General features: G+C 47.7%; 1 protein-coding gene across 2 annotated transcripts in view; it reads left to right on the forward strand.

Annotated features, from left to right (window-relative positions):
* Nucleotides 1-18,821, forward strand: part of LOC138249656 (NACHT, LRR and PYD domains-containing protein 3-like) — an 886,959-nt gene that overhangs the window by 461,351 nt on the left and 406,787 nt on the right. The gene's annotated exons all lie outside the window — the stretch shown is intronic.

Below are 18,821 nucleotides of genomic sequence, written 5' to 3' on the forward strand. Positions count from 1 at the left end.
GGGGGAGGGGTGGGGGTCGCATATGTGTGTGCCGTAACCTTTCGTCCTCCCCCCTCCCGTGTGTCATAGGTGCAGTACTCACCGTTGTCGTCTGCGCCGGCGTTCGTACTCGTGGTAGATGAGCAGGTAGACGAGAGCAGGTAGGATGTTTAATTCGGGTTCCATGCTATCCTCCTTCCTCGTGGAGTGTGTTTCGGTGAGCGTTTTCCCGTTCGTAGTCTGTTTCCGCCGTGCTTTTATCGGCGGGGCTCCCGCCCCGGAAATGGTGGCGGATTGGTGAGTCGTGATAGTGTGGGCGGTACATTGTCTGCCGCCCTGCCTGTTGGCGGTGACCGCCAACCTGTTTGTCTGTCCCGCCGTGGCGGTCGGAGTGTTAAAGTGGCGGTCTCTGTTGGCGGTTCCCGCCAGGGTCAGAATTTCTTTTTTTGGACCGCCAGACTGTTGGCGGGTTAGCCGCCGCTTTAACACCGACCGCCAGGGTTAGAATCACCCCCAGAGTTACTAAAAATACAGGTACTTTATTTTTATGACAACATGTGACAAGTATCTCAATAAGAAGGTAAGTAATATACACAAGTTATATGTACACAAACCCAAAACAGGTAAGTAAGAGTAAGAAAAGTAATGCAAACAGTGTAGAATTACAATAGGTTGAATAGGTGAACATAGGTCTAGGGGCAACACAAACCATATACTCCAAAAGTGGAATGCGAATCACGAATAGACCCCAGACCTATGGAAACTTGTAGAGGGTTGCTGGGACTGTAAGAAAACAGTCAGGGTGTCCAAGATACTCCACCCCAAGACCCTGAAAAGTAGGAGTAAAGTACACCTACTACCCCAAAAGGACACAATAGTCGTGATAGGGGGATTCTGCAAGAACAAACACCAGCAGTGCACTGAAAACGGATTCCTGGACCTGAGGACCTGCAAAGCAAGGGGACCAAGTCCAATAGTCGCGATAGTGTCCAGAGGGGGCAGGAGCCCAGAAAATCTCGGATGAAGGTGCAAGGAAGCTGCCTCCGGATGGAAGAAGCTTGGAGTTCTGCAACAACGATGAGGATTAGGAACTTCTCCTTTGGAAGGAAGATGTCCCACGTCGCGATGAACGTTGCAGAAGTGTTCCCACGCAGAAATACCGCAAACAAGCCTTGCTAGCTGCAAGGGTCGCAGTAGAGGTTTTTGGGTGCTGCTGGGGACCAGGAAGGACCAGGATGTCGCCCCTTGGAGGAGGAGACAGAAGGGGCGCTCAGCAACTCAGAGAGACCTCTTAGAAGCAGGCAGCATCCGCAGAAGTACTGGAGCAGGCACTTGGAAGATTTGTGAACCGGAGTCCACGCAGAGTTACAAAGGAGGGTCCCACGACGTCGGAGGCCAACTCAGATGGTTGAGCACTGCAGGACGGAGTGCTGGGGACCAAGGCTAGGCTGTGCACGAAGGAAATCCTGGAAGAGTGCACAGGAGCCTGAGCAGCTGCAAATCATGCAGTACACAGGTTTGCAGTCTAGCACGGGGAGGCAAGGACTTACCTCCACCAAACTTGGACTAAAGGATCACGTGTTCCAGGGACCACGCTTGTCAGGATGACAGGGGACCCAGAGGACAGGTGATGCATTCTTTTGGTGCCTGGGTTAGCAGGGGGAAGATTCCGTCGACCCACAGGAGATTTCTTCTTGGCTTCTGGTGCAGGGTGAAGGCAGGTGACCCCTGGAGGTAGCTGTAGCAGAGCAGCTTAGGCTGAACTAGGAGACATGCAAAGCTCCTGCAATACCACTTATAGTTACACAGTACTTATACACAATAAAAGAGAATACTCAGTGTTACCAAAAATAAAGGTAATTTATTTTAGCGACACAAGGCCAAAAATATCTTAGAGCCAATGCTCCTTCTGGAGGTAAGTATTATACACAATATATACATTAGTAACGAAAATCAGGTAAGCAAACAGTCATGAATTAGTGCAAACAGTAGAAAATACCATAGATTGCAAAGGGTCTAGGGGCTACACAAAGCATATACTCAAATAGTGGAATGCGAATGTCGAATTCCGCCCTAGGCAAGTGTACTGTGTAGAGGGGTGCTGGGAGTGTAAGAAAGCACCAAAGGTAAGTAATGTACCTGTAGGAGGCTGGCCTGGCTTGTAGTGGGTACCAAGGGGTACTTACACTCTGTACCAGGTCCAGTTATCCCTTATTAGTGTAGAAGAGGTGTTTCTAGCAGCTTAGGCTGATAGAAGGTAGCTATAGCAGAGCAGCTTAGGCTGAACTAGGAGACATGCAAAGCTCCTACTATACCACTGCTGTCATATGCACAATATCATAAGAAAACACAATACACAGATATACTAAAAATAAAGGTACTTTATTTTTATCACATTATGCCAAAAGTATCTCAGTGAGTACCCTCAGTATGAGGATGCCAAATATACACAAGATATATGTACACACTACCAAAAATATGCAGTAATAGCAAAAGGAAGTAATGCAAGCAGTATAAAGTTACAGTAGATTGCAATAGGAGCACATAGGCATAGGGGCAACAAAAACCATATACTCCAAAAGTGGAATGTGAACCACGAATGGACCCCAAACCTATGTGAGCTTGTAGAGGGTCGCTGGGACTGTAAGAAAACAGTGAGGGTTAGAAAAATAGCCCACCCCAAGACCCTGAAAAGTAGGTGTAAAGTGCACCTATATTCCCCAGAGAGCACAGAAGTCGTGATAGGGGAATTCTGCAAGGAAGACCAACACCAGCAATGCAACCAAAGTGGATTTCCGGACCTGAGTACCTGTGGAACAAGGGGACCAAGTCCAAGAGTCGCGACAATGTCGAGAGTGGGCAGATGCCCAGGAAATGCCAGCTGAGGGTGCAAAGAAGCTGCCACCGGATGGTAGAAGCTGTGGATTCTGCAAGAACGAAGAGGGCTAGAAACTTCCCCTTTGGAGGATGGATGTCCCACATAGTGAAGAAGCTTGCAGAGGTATTCCCACGCATAAAGACCGCAAACAAGCCTTGCTAGCTGCAAGGGTCGCAGTTAGGGTTTTTAGATGCTGCTGTGGCCCAGAAGGGACCAGGATGTCGCCATTTTGATGAGGAGACAGAGGGGGCACCCAGCAAGTCAGGGAGTCCTCACAGAAGCAGGCAGCACCCACAGAAGTACCAGAACAGGCACTTGGAAGAGGAGTGAACCAGAGTCCATGCGAAGTCACAAAAGGGAGTCCCACGACGCCGGAGGACAACTCAGAGGGTTGTGCACTACAGGTTAGAGTGTCGGGGACCCAGACTTGGCTGTGCACGAAGGAAATCCTGGACGAGTGCACAGGAGCCGGAGCAGCTGCAAATCACGCGGTACCAGCAATGCAGTCTAGCGTGGGGAGGCCAGGACATACCTCCACCAAACTTCGACTGGAGAGTCACTGGACTGTGGGAGTCACTTGGACAGAGTTGCTGAGTTCAAGGGACCACGCTCGTCGTGCTGAGAGGGGACCCAGAGGACCAGTGATGCAGTCTTTTGTTGCCTGCGGTTGCAGGGGGAGGATTCCGTTGTCCCACTGGAGATTTCTTCAGAGCTCCTGGTGCAGAGAGGAGGCAGGCTACCCCCAGAGCATGCACCACCAGGAAACAGGCGAGAAAGCGGCAGGATCAGCGATACAAGGTTGCAGTAGTCGTCTTTGCTACTTTGTTGCGGTTTTGCAGGCGTCCTGAGCAGTCAGCGGTCGATCCTTTGGCAGAAGGTGAAGAGAGAGATGCAGAGGAACGCGGATGAGCACTTGCATTCGTTATCTAAAGAATTCCCCAAAACAGAGACCCTAAATAGCTAGAAAAGGAGGTTTGGCTACCTAGGAAGGAGGATAGGCTAGTAACACAGGTAAGAGGCAGGAATATTGGGGATGACCCTGCAAAAAGGCCGCCATACAACACGACCCCCCACCAGCCTAAAGCCAGGGGAGAACAATCAATACCTTGCTGTACTTTCCTGATTGGGGTGATAGAACAGGGACCCAGGCCCACAGCAACAGGGGCATGGTCCAGATCTACGCCTTCCTGACTCCAGTTGGATCCCTCTATCCATACTCTCAGGGCCCACTAAGCTAACTGTAAAGATTAGTCTTCCAGTGTAGTTTAGTTCCATCTTTTTATTTCATAATTAATGTACAGCATCTCCAGCACAGCTCCGTCCTTCTTCCTCTGTCTTCCTCCTCTGGACTCCCCACACATTCCATTTGAGAACCACATCTACCTCATCACATTCCAGTATTGACCCTTCTACAGTGCATAGAATACCAAGCCATCTTCACACTTCTCCCCACTATATGATATACAACAAATAACAAAAACAAGGAACAAGAGTAAGCAAGATTAGATATAAAAGATAAGACAAAACTATTAACATTAGTTTACTATAGAAGTTCTACAAAATAATTAAGAAACGTTATGTTTTAACGATGAACTTTGCACACACTTCCCATACTCCAGGAAGAACCATCCTCTAAAATTACTACATTTCGTTTGACTTCCTTCACCAATTGGGGAGCAGAATACTTGCTGTCTCCCTTCACAACTACTCCACCTCTCCTTGTCACTACCCAATCCCCTTTAACTATGTGACAATACTTCACACTCATTCTTTTGTTATACTGTTGGATATTTTTCTTCGGCCTCTCCTCTACTCTCTCTTTCATTGCCTCCCTGTCCAACCTCACATTCCTTTCAGTCTTTAACCACACTGGGCATTCTTTCACACCAGGCATTTTCCCCCTAAGAGATACAAACAGTGCCACCCCAGTGACTGAATGTGGAGTTGTGCAATATGTCCACTTCATTTTACATAATTCTCTTTTCCAAGAGAGATGATTGTCTAAAGACAACTGAATATTATCCATTATCACCCGATTCACCCTCTCAACCAAACCGTTGGCCTGTGGCAGAAAGAGGGCAACTCTTTCATAACTAATACCCATCTTCCGTAAATATTCCACCATTTCACATGAACCAAATTGTACACCATTGTCAGACACAATAGTTTTTGGAATCCCTTATTCTAAGAAAACTTCAAAGAATTCTATGACTCTTGCAGTATTCACCCGATCAACAATTTTGACCACAAACCATATCCAGTGATAGTCTACTAGCACAATAATGAACTTACTCCTAGCACCCAACTTGGAGACGGGACCAATTAAATTCACAGCTAGTTTTTCCCAAGGTCTTTTTGGAAATCTTATGGGAGCTAAAGGAGTTTGCCTTAGGACCTTTATTTTAGTCACTATTACCACAAGGTACACAATTCTTCACTGTCTCCTCCACCTGTTTATCTATTCCTGGCCACCAGAACAATTGTCTTATTTTTCTTTTAATTACTCCTTGTCCTAAATGTCCCTGGTGTGTTATGTCAATAATGTGCTTCCTAACACCCTCAGGAGGAACAATTTGATTTTTCCCATACAGCCTACCCTCCAGTACACTCAGTTGATCCTTAATCCTGAAGTAACAAGACACATCACTACTTCGTTCGTCCTCATGTGTCCACCCATTAATTATTTTACTTTCCACCTTACTCTTAACGGAATCTTTCACCTTAGCATCAGCCCACTCGCTCTTGCTCAAGGCCAGTTCACCCAAAATAGTTCCCACAAAATTCTCAACTCCTTCACCTACAATTTCATCCACGACCACAGGCATTCTTGACAAACAATCCGCCACCACATTTCTATTACCTATAACGAACTCTACATCAAAATTATACTCCATTCAGATAATAACCACCTTGAAATTTGCGGTGTTACATTCCCTTCTAAACCACGCCCCCCCCCTGGAAAATATAGATTAAGGGCTTATGGTCAGTTTTATTTTAAAAGGCACTCCCCGTAATTAAAACCTGAAATGATTGATCCCCCAGCAACAAGCCAAGGCCTCTCTTTCAATTACAGAATATGATAATTCCGCACTCTGCAATCGTCTTGAAGCGAAACCTACAACGTAATCATCACCATCCTTTACCTGCGTTAAAACTGCTCCCATACGTCTTTGCTGTTACATCAAAAACACCTAAAGTAGGGACACTCAAAATACACTTCTTCACGTTCTCAAAGGCACATTTTCAATCCTCACTCCACTCATATACTACTCCTTTCTTAATCAATCTCCTTAAAGGTTCTACAATCTCTGTAAAATTCCTTATTAACTTGGCACAGTACTCTGCAACAGCCAAGAAAGATCTCAACTCATCTTTGCTAGTTGGCTCTGGCACTTTCTCGATTGCAGTCACTATGCTTTTCTTAGGTCTAATACCATTCCCACTAACAGTGTGTCCCGGATAAATTACTTCAGATTTTCCAATTTGGCATTTTTCCTCTGTAATGGTTAGGCCTCTCTTCTCCAATCTGGACATTACTTCTTCAAATAAGAGGTCATGCTCTCTTTCATCGTTACCCATAATCAAAATGTCATCTTGAAAGCATAACACTTTGTCCATATCTCCAAAAATCTCTTCCATCAGTCTCTGGAAAACGGCCAAGGCAGAGGCTAATCCAAAAGGCATTCTCTTGTAGCGGAATGCCCCCAGAGGCGTCACAAAGGATGTCAAGTGCTTAGAATCTTCATGTAGATTAATCTGATGATATGCTGAGGACATATCCAACACACTAAAAATGCACCCTTTGCCTTTTATAGACAACATCTGAGAAATATTTGGCAATGGTTGTCTGTCCACCCAGATATTTTTGTTTAAATCTCTAAGATCGATGCATAAACAAATCCTTCCCTCCTTGGGTGCTACAACAATTGGAGCAAGCCATTCTGAAGACTCTATAGGCTCAATGATACCCTCTTGCAACAACCTGTCCAATTCATTTTTCAAGGGTTCTTTCATCAAGTTAGGTATGCCTCGCACCCTATGAACTACTGGTTTTGCATCTCTCTTTAGTACAATCTTGTGAGAAAATCCTTTCAAGATGCCTAATCTTGGAGAAAAAACTTGTGGATGCTTTCGGATTAAGGGATGACGAGAATTTTCTATTACTTCACCAATTCTTTCTTTTTCCATAATCATTACAGGCTCTTTAGCATTAGGGTTCAGAATTATGCCCAAATCTTTCTGGTGACGCCAGCCTAATAAATGAGTTCCTCGTCGCCAATGTAAAGATGAGTCTTCCAGTGTAGTTTAGTTCCATCTTTTTATTTCATAATTAATGTACAGCATCTCCAGCACAGCTCCGTCTTTCTTCCTCTGTCTTCCTCCTCTGGACTCCCCACACATTCCATTTGAGAACCCCATCTACCTCATCACATTCTAGTATTGACCCTTCTACAGTACATAGAATACCAAGCCATCTTCACACTAACCCATGGGGAACCTTTCTCCTCACCTGCAGATTCTATCTGTGCAGCACCTAACCTTACCTTGCTCACAGATGTATCCTGGGGCCAGATAGTACCACCAGGGCCAACACAGTTGTGTTGCCCACTCTACCCCCGGGTTGTGACTCTTGTCTCCCCCCACCCCCCAGGGGCAACTCTGTCCACCAGGACAGCAAGCCACAGTGGCCACTGACAGCTGTCAGGGATGGGAGCCAGGCCCCAGGCCTCTCCAACCCACTGTGACTGTGGAGAGTGGGGGGCGGTAGCCCCAGGTGCCTGGCACCTTTTGACCACTCTCCCTCCCACCATGTCAGGGATGACAGCCTGACCCTGGTCATCCCCTCTGGGGCTCTGTACCCTTCCTCTAGGAGCAGCACCCCCAGAGTCCAGAATTGTCAGGGTGCCTGTAGAGGCAGTCCTGCACAGTTCTCCCACCAGTGCAGGGATGTTAACCTGCAACTGGTCTTCCAACCTGGGGTCTGTACCTTCAGGTTGGACCAGGGCAAGGGACGAGGCTTCCCTCTCCCTGCCCTTCCTTCTGGGGTCCTGCATCCCACAACTAGGGGTGTCCACCCCAGAATACAACACGGTAGGGGCACTGTTAGCAGTAGCCCCTCCCTCCAGGTCAGGAGGGACACCCTGAACCCGGCCTTCCAATCCAGGGTCTGTACCCTTTGATTGAACTGGGGTCAGGGGAGAGTCTCTACCTCCCCTATCCCTACTCCCAGGGTTCTGCACCCCCCCCCACTAAGGAGAGTACCCCTAGAAATCACACCAGGCAGCGTGATTGGGCAAACCTCCCCCCCTTCAGGTCAAGGTTTACCCCATGCACCTGATCCTCCAGTCTGGGGTCTGTACCCTCAAACTGGACCACTACCTGGCAACCCAGGACTTCCTGGGGAGCACACTTACCCCCTTCCAGGTCAGAGCTTACCCCCTGGGCCTGACCATCCAACACAGAGTCACCACCCTGCGGTTAAACCACTGCCTGGCACACCAGGACTTCCTTGGGAGCACACATACTCCCCATCAGGTCAGAGTTTACCCCCTGAACCTGACTATTCAACCCAGAGTCACCACCCTTCTGTTGAACCATTGCCTGGCACACCAGGACTTCCTGGGGGGCACACCTACCTCCCACAAGGGAAACACCTTCCCCTAGGATCACACAAGAGTCTGGCTGGCACAGGTCTCCTGACCCATGCTCATCTGGCAGAGTCTGGATTCCCCCAACCCAGAAATGGTCTCACCAATGTCATTCCTGGGGGGCTCTGCTTTCAGGGCTGACCCTCCAGGTTCTCCACTGGGGCCCAAAACCCCCTCTCAACCCTCTGTTTGGACTTCTGTACCCCCTCACTAGGAGTGGTACTGCCAGACACCAGAACTGGAGGGACGCTGGCTACAGCTGCCCCCCCCAAGTTCTCCTGACACTGTGAGGTCTCCCTCAACTGATGGCCCTACGGCACAGGTTAGGCCCCCCTCCTGGCGTTCCCTCATGGAACCCTCCAGAACCTGGGACTGGATCTTGAGCACCCTGGGCCTCAGCCCAACCCCATTCCCTCTCCTCTGAGACTGGACATGGGGTCCTTCACCCATCCCACTACACTGGGACCTATCTGGGACACTACAATCCTTTCGCACCTCACCTGTTTGGGAAATACCTTGACCACTCCTCTCAGGAGCCCCCCCAAATGCCTCTTCAGACTCTCTGGTACTCACCAAGAGGTCTGCCTCCATTGTAAGCTCCCTGGGGTCAGAGAACTCACACTCCACCTGGTGTTGGCGTAGCTCTGGAAAATAAGGACTAGACATATGCTCTCCAGCAATTACATCACTCAGCCCCTTACATGAATTAACCAAAGTACCCTTCACCCAACCATCCAGTGACTCTGCTTTGAAAAAGCACCCCACATCACCCTCCTGAGACTGGTGAGACAGTACCCGACTGTCCCTGACACTCAACCCACACTCTTCTGGGATGTCTTCACACTCTATAACCAGGACTTCTACCTGGGGGGAACCCCTCTCCCTGTCACTCTCACCTAGAGTCAGTAGAGTGTCCCTCACACCAGTAGGAATATGACTCCCCATGCCAGTTCCCCAATCCACCTCAAGGACCCTGTGCATCACTGGAGCTACCTCATACCCCTGAACCTCCTGGTGTGTGTTAACCCCCTCCTTCAAGTAGAGCACCACGTCTCTGGGAATGTGCACTTTTAGAGCAGCACTGAATGCAGAATTGTTGCTGCCACCATTCCAGCTGGTCTCAGCACTCATGACTTCCAGCTCCTTCAATTTTAGCTTGTAAGCATAAATCATCCTTTTTATCTCTAAGTACCTCCTCCTCTCTTCCGATCCCTTCCTCATCCTCTCTAACTCCAACTGGTGAGCCCTCTCTGCCTGTCTGTCCTGCCACCCTTCAGGGGTCAGACCCTTGGAGGACCTACTGCTACCTCTCCTTGAGACCCTCCCCCCAGGTGTAACAGGCACCTCCCCTACACCACTGTGTAGACTCTGCACTTCCCCATCTACATCCTCTTCTTCTGTGTGCCCCTCAGCTTTCTTGACTGTCACCCAGGCCCTCAGTGCCTTTTGCAGCACCCACTTCCTGGTGGAGCTCTTAATGGGGCAGTCAAGATCTATACAGAACTGTTTCAATTGAGCAACTGAGTAACTTTACAGTTTCCCTAATTCAAACACAGCTCCAGCTGTTGCATCTCCAGATTGAGACATGATGGCAAACACGTGCAAAGTTCCAAAGGCTAAAGCAAGTTCCCAATGAAGTTAAAAGAGTCACTCAAGGGATCAGCAAAATCAAGGAAGTAGAACAAAAAGGAGTCCCAAAGAGAAAAAGCAAAAATCACAAGACAAGTAGTATGTGGTCACGTAGTGGTCTGCACTCATAACAGTAGCGTACACTTAATCACTGTATGTCAAGTACAAATACAAGTCCAATCCCATCCGCTGATCGCCAATGTTAGAAATGGGGTCTTTGGTTGGCAGTCAGGTTACCCCCTTTCCATGCAAGGACCCTCACTCTAGTCAGGGTAAAGGAGAATCACCCTCAGCTAACCCCCGCTCACCCCCTGGTAGCTTTGCACGAGCAGGCAGGTTAACTCCAGAGTGCTAGGTGTAAAGTATGTGTACCAACACACACAGTAACTTAGTAAAAACACTACAAAATGACACAACACAAGTTTAGAAAAATATGAAATATTTATCTAAATCAAACACGACCAAAATGACAAAAATCCACCATACACAAGTCAAGATATCAATTAAAATGTAAGGAGAGTCTTCATGTAATTTTAAACACAACGCTAGCGCTGCTTGTGTGAAAATGTACCTTGTGCGTGTCAAAAATAACCCTGCACAGACGAGTGTGCATCAAAAGAAGCTTGCGATGCATGGATATCACTCACGAGCGAGACCGTGCCTCGTTACTCCTTCGCTGGGGTTGGTGTGCGTCATTTCTTTTCCCCGCAGGGGAGCGATGCGTTGATCCAGGCAGCACTCTCGGGTCCAGGCATGCCTTGCCTCGATTTTTACATGCACAGCGGTGTTTGAGTCAGAAATCCTGCTGCACGATCCGAAAACCATGCAGCGTGGGTTGCGATCTCCTCCGTCATTTCGTTTCTACAGCTCCGTGCGTCGATCTCCCAGCCGCGTTGCAGACGATCGTCGATTTTCACCCACATCTCGGATTTGCGTCAACCTTTTCCCTGCACGGCGGTCTGTGCATGGATTTCCTTGTCCTTGTTCTGCCAGCTTCTCCTTTCAGGGCCCCAGGAACTAGATGGGCACCACTTGGCAGGGTAGGAGTCTCAGCAAAGGCTCCAGGTGCTGGCAGAGAGAAGTCTTTGCTGTCCCTGAGACTTCCCTTTCACCAGGCAGAAGCAGCAACTGCAGGATAGCTCCTCAAAGCACAGTCACAGACAGGGCAGCACTTCTCAGCGCTTCAGCTCTTGTCCAGGTAGAGGTTCCTCTTGATTTCCAGAAGTGTTCCAAAGACAGTGGTTTTGAGTGTCCTTCTTATACCCATTTTGCCCTTTGAAGTAGGCTTACTTCAAAGGAGATTCTCACTTGCTTGTGAAATCCTGCCTTGCCCAGGCAAGGCCTCAGACACGCACCAGGGGGTTGGAGTCTGCATTGTGTGAGGGCAGGCACAGCCCTTTCAGGTGTGAGTGACCACTCCTCCCCTCCCTCCTAGCACAGATGGCTCATCAGGAAATGCAGGCTACACCCCAGCTCCCTTTGTGTCACTGTCTAGAGAGAGGTGCCAACAGCCCAACTGTCAAACTAACCCAGACAGGGAATTCACAAACAAGGCAGAGTCACAGAATGGTTTAGGAAAGAAAATGGCCACTTTCTAAAAGTGCCATTTCCAAACACACAATCTTAAAACCAACTTTACTAAAATATGTATTTTTAAATTGTGAGTTCAGAGACCCCAAACTCCAGATATCCATCTGCTCCCAAAGGCAATCTACACTTTAATCATATTTAAAGGTAGCCCCCATGTTAACCTATGAGAGAGACAGGCTTTGCAACAGTGAAAAACAAAATTGGCAGTATTTCACTGTTAGGACATATAAACCACATTACTATGGCCCTCATTCTGACCCTGGTGGTTTGAAACCGCCAGGGCAGAGGGCCGCGGAAGCACCGCCAACAGGCTGGCGGTGCTTCATGGGCAATTCTGACCGCGGCGGTAAAGCCGCGGTCAGAAAAGGGCAACCAGCGGTTTCCCGCCGGTTTACCCCTGGCCCAGGGAACGCCGCCATGGGGATTCCGACCCCCTTTCCGCCAGCCTGTTTCTGGCGGTTTTCACCGCCAGAACCAGGCTGGCGGGAACGGGTGTCGTGGGGCCCCTGTGAGCCCCTGCACTGCCCATGCCACTGGCATGGGCAGTGCAGGGGCCCCCTAACAGGGCCCCATAAAGATTTTCAGTGTCTGCTTGGCAAACACTGAAAATCGCGACGGGTGTCACTGCACCCGTCGCACCCCTTCAACTCCGCCGGCTCTATTCAGAGCCGGCTTCATTGTGGAAGGGGCTTTCCCGCTGGGCCGGCGGGCGGCCTTCTGGCGGTCGCCAGCCGGCCCAGCGGGAAAGTTGGAATGGCCGCCGCTGTCTTTTGACCGCGGTGCGGTCATTCGGCGGTAACCGCAGGGCGGGCGGCTACCGCCGCCCGCCGCAGTTGGAATGACCGCCTATATGTCCTACCTTAACCATACACTGCACCCTGCCCTTGGGGCTACCTAGGGCCTACCTTAGGGGTGTCTTACATGTAAGAAGAGGGAAGGCTTAGGCCTGGCAAGTGGATACACTTGCCTAGTCAAATTTACAGTTTAAAACTGCACAGACAGACACGACAGTGGCAGGTCGGAGGCATGGTTACAGGGCTACTTATGTGGGTGGCACAATTAGTGCTGCAGGCCCACTAGTAGCATTTGATTTACAGGCCCTGGGCACCTCTAGTGCACTTTACTAGGGTCTTACAAGTAAACCAAATATGCCAATCATGGATAAACCAATCAACAGTAAAATTTACACAGAGAGCATAGCACTGGTTAGCAGTGGTAAAGTGCCCAGAGTCCTTAAGCCAACAAAAACAGGTCAGAAAAATAGAAGGAAGGAGGCAAAAAGATTGGGGATGGCCCTGCAAAAAGGCCGCCGTCCAACACTTGTCATTTCAACCTGTACCCTCTCTTCATTTAATTCTTATCCCTGCAGAGCCTGATTCAACAAGAAACTCACCCGCAGACTACAGAACATCCGGAACGCCGCCGCCAGATTGGTCCTCGACCTGCCCTGACACTGCCACATCTCTCAGCACCTGCGAACACTCCACTGGCTTCCAATAGAAAAAAGAATCACCTACAAGATCCTCATCCATGCACACAAAGCCCTCCATGACACCGGACCAGCCTACCTGAACGGTCGTCTAAACTCCCACATACCCGACAGGACCCTGCGCTCAGCCCAGCTCTCCCTCGCCAAAGTACCCCGCATCAGAAAAACACAACAGGGGGATGCTCTTTCTCCCACATCGCAGCCATGATCTGGAACACCCTCCGGCTACACCTCAGACAGACTACCCCCCTCCACGGCTTCACGAAGGAGCTGATGACATGGATTTTTGGAGAACCAACTCACTGATGGACGCTCCTCGACCCCCGCTTTCCCAGCACCTTGAGACCCTTACGTGTGAGCAGCCGCGCTCTATAAGCCTTGATTGATTGATTGATTTTATATTTCTTAAAAAGAGGGTGAATACACTACCTCCTTGACTGCAAGGATCCAGCACATAAAAGCATAAGATGCAACACAGTTTCCTCAACTCCTGTCAGGCAGCTGCAAAGTCCTGAGCAGCTCTTGGCATTGGTCTATATTTTGTATCTGCCAGGTCCGGCATCACTCCCTACCTGAACTGAATACACAAGTTTCTTTTTACTCCAGGAGTATAAGGTCCATGTATATTTCCATTGAGTTTGGAGGTCCTTTTGTGCTGCACTTGGCCAGGATACCAATATTGTCTTTTGATTATTGCCTGGCTCCACCTGTTCCTAGGCCAGGGCTCTCCCAGTGTGGAACACATCCCATTTCATTTTGTGTTTGGGCAGCGTTCTTGAGCTGCTGCATTTATGGGGGATCTTTACTAATTCTTACATCTAAAAGTGGTTTTTAGGTAAATTCCCACCTTTGGGTTGACCCACAGTTGTGCCCACTAACAGTAGGTTCTAAGGTGATTGACGCTTCAGCAGTAAGTCTACATGGACCAAACTCTGCCCTTAAATCCACCATTGAAACCCTCGACGGTTAATGCCTCAAGAATAGATTGTTTCACACCTTGGAGCCTTCCTGAATCCCCAAAGCTCAACCAACATCGAATGCTTTCAATTATACGCTTGAAGTTCAGGCTCTAACAGTCTGCTACCACATTCATTAGTGAAGCCCGGGACCACTCCTGGATACAGGCCTATGAAAGACTCGCCTTTCAAACCTTGTTCTACAAAGGATAGTTTGTCAACTGAGATTATTCTTAGATCATCAATGGAGCTGGCACAGCCTAGAGCGACTCTGTGGATTTGGAATGCTGAATTCACATTTGCCCTTGAGTTCATTACAATAAATTTTGTTTTGGTGCTGGTAAAAGTGAGTGTTTAGAATTACATAGTTTTCAAACTATTTTTGTAATTGGTAGTTTGCCAACTGAGTTTGTACCAATAGTCCTGCATCATCTGCCAACAATCAGAGGGGTATTTGTTCTCCACCCAGCACTGGCACATCCAGGTTCAGGCCATAGATCTTTGCCCACATCCTTTCTAAGCTGAGGTAGTACACATCCTTGCCTAACTCCAGTTTCAGTTTCAGAATCCACGTATATTCTCCTCTTGGACAACATCTCACCTTAGCTCTGTTAGTGCAATAAAGATGCTGTAAGGTGGCGAGGAGGTTACCTGGTAATCCTTGCTCCTTCAATACTATGGATTGTGCAGTGTTCTGTCGACAGAATTTAAAGCTATCTTTATATCTATGACAACGAAGTACAGTATGACTTTATAGTATTACATATTTGAAGCATATGAAATATAATCTCATTGTGTGATATATGGTACCCAGACCGGTCCTGAAGCCTGCTTGGAGGTGGGATAAAATTTTTTTGTCTTCAGTCCAGTCCTGGATAAAATTTTCCCTTAATTTTCCCTGCTCCATCCAGCAAGGAAATTGGCGATAAATTGTAGGATCATTATAAGGAGCTTTTGTATGAGTTAGTTCAATAATAGGTGTCCTACTGGAAGAAAGGACTTCCTCATGGTCCAGATGGCACTGTGTACTGTTCACAGCAGGGCAGGGTGCAGAGAGACATTTTTATGGGAAATGTCTGAAGGAAATCTATCAGAGCCAAGTGCTTTTTCAGGATTTTGGTTATGTATGGATTTGTGGACTTCTTCCTCTGTGAGCTCAGCTACAGGCTCAGAGGGATCCTGTGAGACTTAGAGCCTAGCAGATGTAGAGCAAGTGTGGTCATCTGCACCATGCTTGTCAGAGGCCTCCTCAGCAGCCAAATCAAACTCTGATACATGGAACAAAAGTGTTTAATCCAATCAGATGGACTGATTATTTGCAGGGGCTCACAGCCCCAGATGAGCATTTCCCAGAATAACCTTGGATATTATTCCTTAAGTGGCATTTTGAGTTCCTCTCAGGCTTTATTTTGAAGCTGCCCCTTCCTAAACTTGATTAAGCATTTTACAGACTTGTCTGAGGTTTTTCAGGTGCTCTTCACCATCGGATTACGATGGCTGGTCCTCAGGTGTTTGGTAAGGCGTGCTTGTACTTTACATCTTCACCATCAAACCTCTCTCCGTAGGACAACCCAAGGCTTGGCCAGTGAGAAGGAAGCAGCTTCTTTGGCATAATTAGCTAAAGTTAAATTTAATAAAGTCTCCAAATCCAGGATTGCTCTCTTGTTGCATGTAGCCTTCCTATTTATTAATTCAAGGTTTTTGCGGTTCCAGCATGTATTTGCCTCATTACGGCGTTGTTTAATGGATTTCTAATCCCAGTTGTTTTTCCTATTTGGCTTCAGTGCCAGATCGTGGACCCCAAACAGCACTCAGTTTTAGGCCAAAAGAGTTTACCTTCAGGTTAGGGATTTTTCTCAATGAGTTGCTGTTGGTCACTCTTAATTCATCCTTTAACTTTCATGTTGATGACAAGTCACCAGCACTCTAGGTATAATTACATATAATCAATCCAGCTTGCCCGATCACCCGACGTGAAGGTTTTATTTGCACTCATGTCAGATGGAGTGTGACCACAAAGTGGACACACAGCCCGAGACCCCAGCAGACTGCTCTGGCTTTGCCTCCTGAGCTCCTTCATTGTAAGACTGGATATCACACAGACTTTTCGTCACATCGCTCTGGTTCTTGCATCATGAGATGGGGTTTGATGTTGAGGTCACTACAGATCATTATAGAATTGGTTCTATGTCTCTTTCTGTTTACAAACCTTTGTAATGCCAGGTCCTGTCCTCCACTGGTAATACACAACTCTAGGTCTTTCCACAAGGCTAGTCTAACAATAATGGTCCCTGGTTGAGGTAAACATTACGCATGTGGAGTGACCAGGTGTCACTTCTGACCCATGGTGTTGAATATTGTGGGTAAGTTTTAGTCTTGATAGTACTTTTACTGAGGCACGGATACACCCAGATAGTTACACCCCCTTTTGATCTTCCTTTCCATCCAATTCATCTTCTTCCATAGCGCAGGTTTCTAGGAAGCCGCCAATACTATGACATTTTTTTAAAGTGACCCAATCTTTGTCATCCTGTTTGCTGCAGCCCAACAGTATTCCAGCTGAGTATAGTACATGGAGTATTTAATTGGAGATGTGTCTTGGGGGTGAGAGTTTGAGTGCCCTGATTGTGTTGCAGGTAGCCAGCACCAACTTTCACTGAACATTGAATGTGCTGCAGAAGACCTTTTGTTTGAGGTTATAAGGATTCTCTCCTCCCCTTGGTTTATGTTTTTTTATTTTCATTTTTTGTAAATCTCCATGTTCAAGATAATTTGAGTTTGGGCTACATACTGATCTGTCATCAGTTTGGGTGTTGTGCATTCCATGTTTCAAGTTCCCCTCTTTCATGTATTCTAGGATCCTTGGATATGGCTCAGCTCTACCTGCAAAAGTTGTTATTCCCCATTTCACTAGTAGCATTGGAGTCCATCTCAGAGGTCACTTCCTGTTGGGCTGGACTACAGTGTAGAACAAATTCTAGATCAGGAAGGGGTTTCCTTCAAGATTACCTGTCTCACTTGTAGCTAATCAGAATGAGCCAGTCCCTCCAGTTGTAATGCCGCTCTTGCAGCCTGCTAGCATTGCTTGCATCACCTCCGGTACTTCCCCTAAACTGGCTAAGATAGTAGAGCAGTTCCAGGGTTTATTTAGGACATGTCATGTTTAGGTCTTAGTTAAACAGTGCATACAGTCTTGAAGAGACATGTTGTATTCAGCCTGTGGGCTTCAGCCCACCCACACACTTAGCATTTGCTGGCTCCGTCACAGCTCTGATACTTTTTCTCCCCATTTGTCCATGGCATGCATGCACCAGGCCTCTTCTTGTGTTTAGCCCTCCCCAAGACCATGGACCAAGCCCTAGTATCCCTCCTCTGCTCCCATTTTAGTGAAGTATGTTTTTATCTGTTTTTCAGCACTCTACACAGTGCTTGTGCGCTTTCCAGCTCCATCCACCCACCCACCATCAGGCTTTCCATGGGCATTGTGGTGGGTGTTCCCACACAAATTCAGCGATTACTAATACATTCCCAGATTTACCAAACCAGTTAAACCGGGGAATGCGTCAAAAAGATAACCCTCCTTAGGTGATGCGTAAGGAGGAGTGCAGGGGGAAAGGACAGGAACATGCCATATTTCCCTGTGATGCAGTGCAGCAGGATAACTTGCTGCACTTCCCTGCAACACAGTTTTCATACATCTGGCCCTAAATATTTAGCAAGCAGTTCCATGCTTTCCTGTTTCTGAATAGAGAATGACTGTCAGCATGGAGCTGTTAAACCACAAAATACAAACTCTGCCCTTTGTGCAATATTTGCTACTGCGCCAGATGGAAATAAGTTTGTTTTGCAATAAGCAGCTCTTTGTTTTTGCTTTGTGCCTTGCCTTCTCCCAGCTGCTACACAATAAAAGCAAATCTGCTTTATTGGTTTGCTGTGAATCTCAAAGTCAACCACTCCATAAGCAGCCACCAGGCATCAGAGAATGGAATGTAACACCCTCTCTCAGAGGAAATCCTTTGTTCTGCCTTCCTGGGACTGGGCTGCAGCTGCCAAAAAAACCTGGAAAGCTAGTTTGGGAGTACCTGGGTTTTATGCTAGAGCCCCGGGGATGCATGGAATTGTCCCTCCAATACCAGAATGATATTGGGGTGACAATACCATGATCCTAGACATGTTACATGGCTATGTTTGGAGTTACCATGGTGACGCTACATATAGGGATTGACCAATATGTAGTGCACGCGTGTAATGGTGTCCCTGCACTCCCAAATTCTGAGGAAATTGCCCTGAACAATGTGGGGGCACCTTGGCTAGTGCCAGGGTGCCCTCACACTAAGTAACTTTGCACCTAACCTTCACTAAGTGAGGGTTAGACATATAGGTGACTTATAAGTTACTTAAGTGCAGTGGTAATTGGCTGTGAAATAATGTGGATGTTATTTCATGCAGGCTGCACTGGCAGGCCTGTGTACGAATTGTCAGATCTCCCTATGGGTGGCAAAAGAAATGCTGCAGCCCATAGGGATCTCCTGGAACCCCAATACCCTGGGTACCTAGGTACCATATACTAGGGAATTATAAGGGTGTTCCAGTATGCCAAAGTAAATTGGTAAAATTGGTCACTAGCCTGTTAGTGACAATTTGGAAAGAAA

The sequence above is a fragment of the Pleurodeles waltl genome, chromosome 8, assembly GCF_031143425.1.
Source record: "Pleurodeles waltl isolate 20211129_DDA chromosome 8, aPleWal1.hap1.20221129, whole genome shotgun sequence".
Classification (NCBI taxonomy): domain Eukaryota; kingdom Metazoa; phylum Chordata; class Amphibia; order Caudata; family Salamandridae; genus Pleurodeles; species Pleurodeles waltl.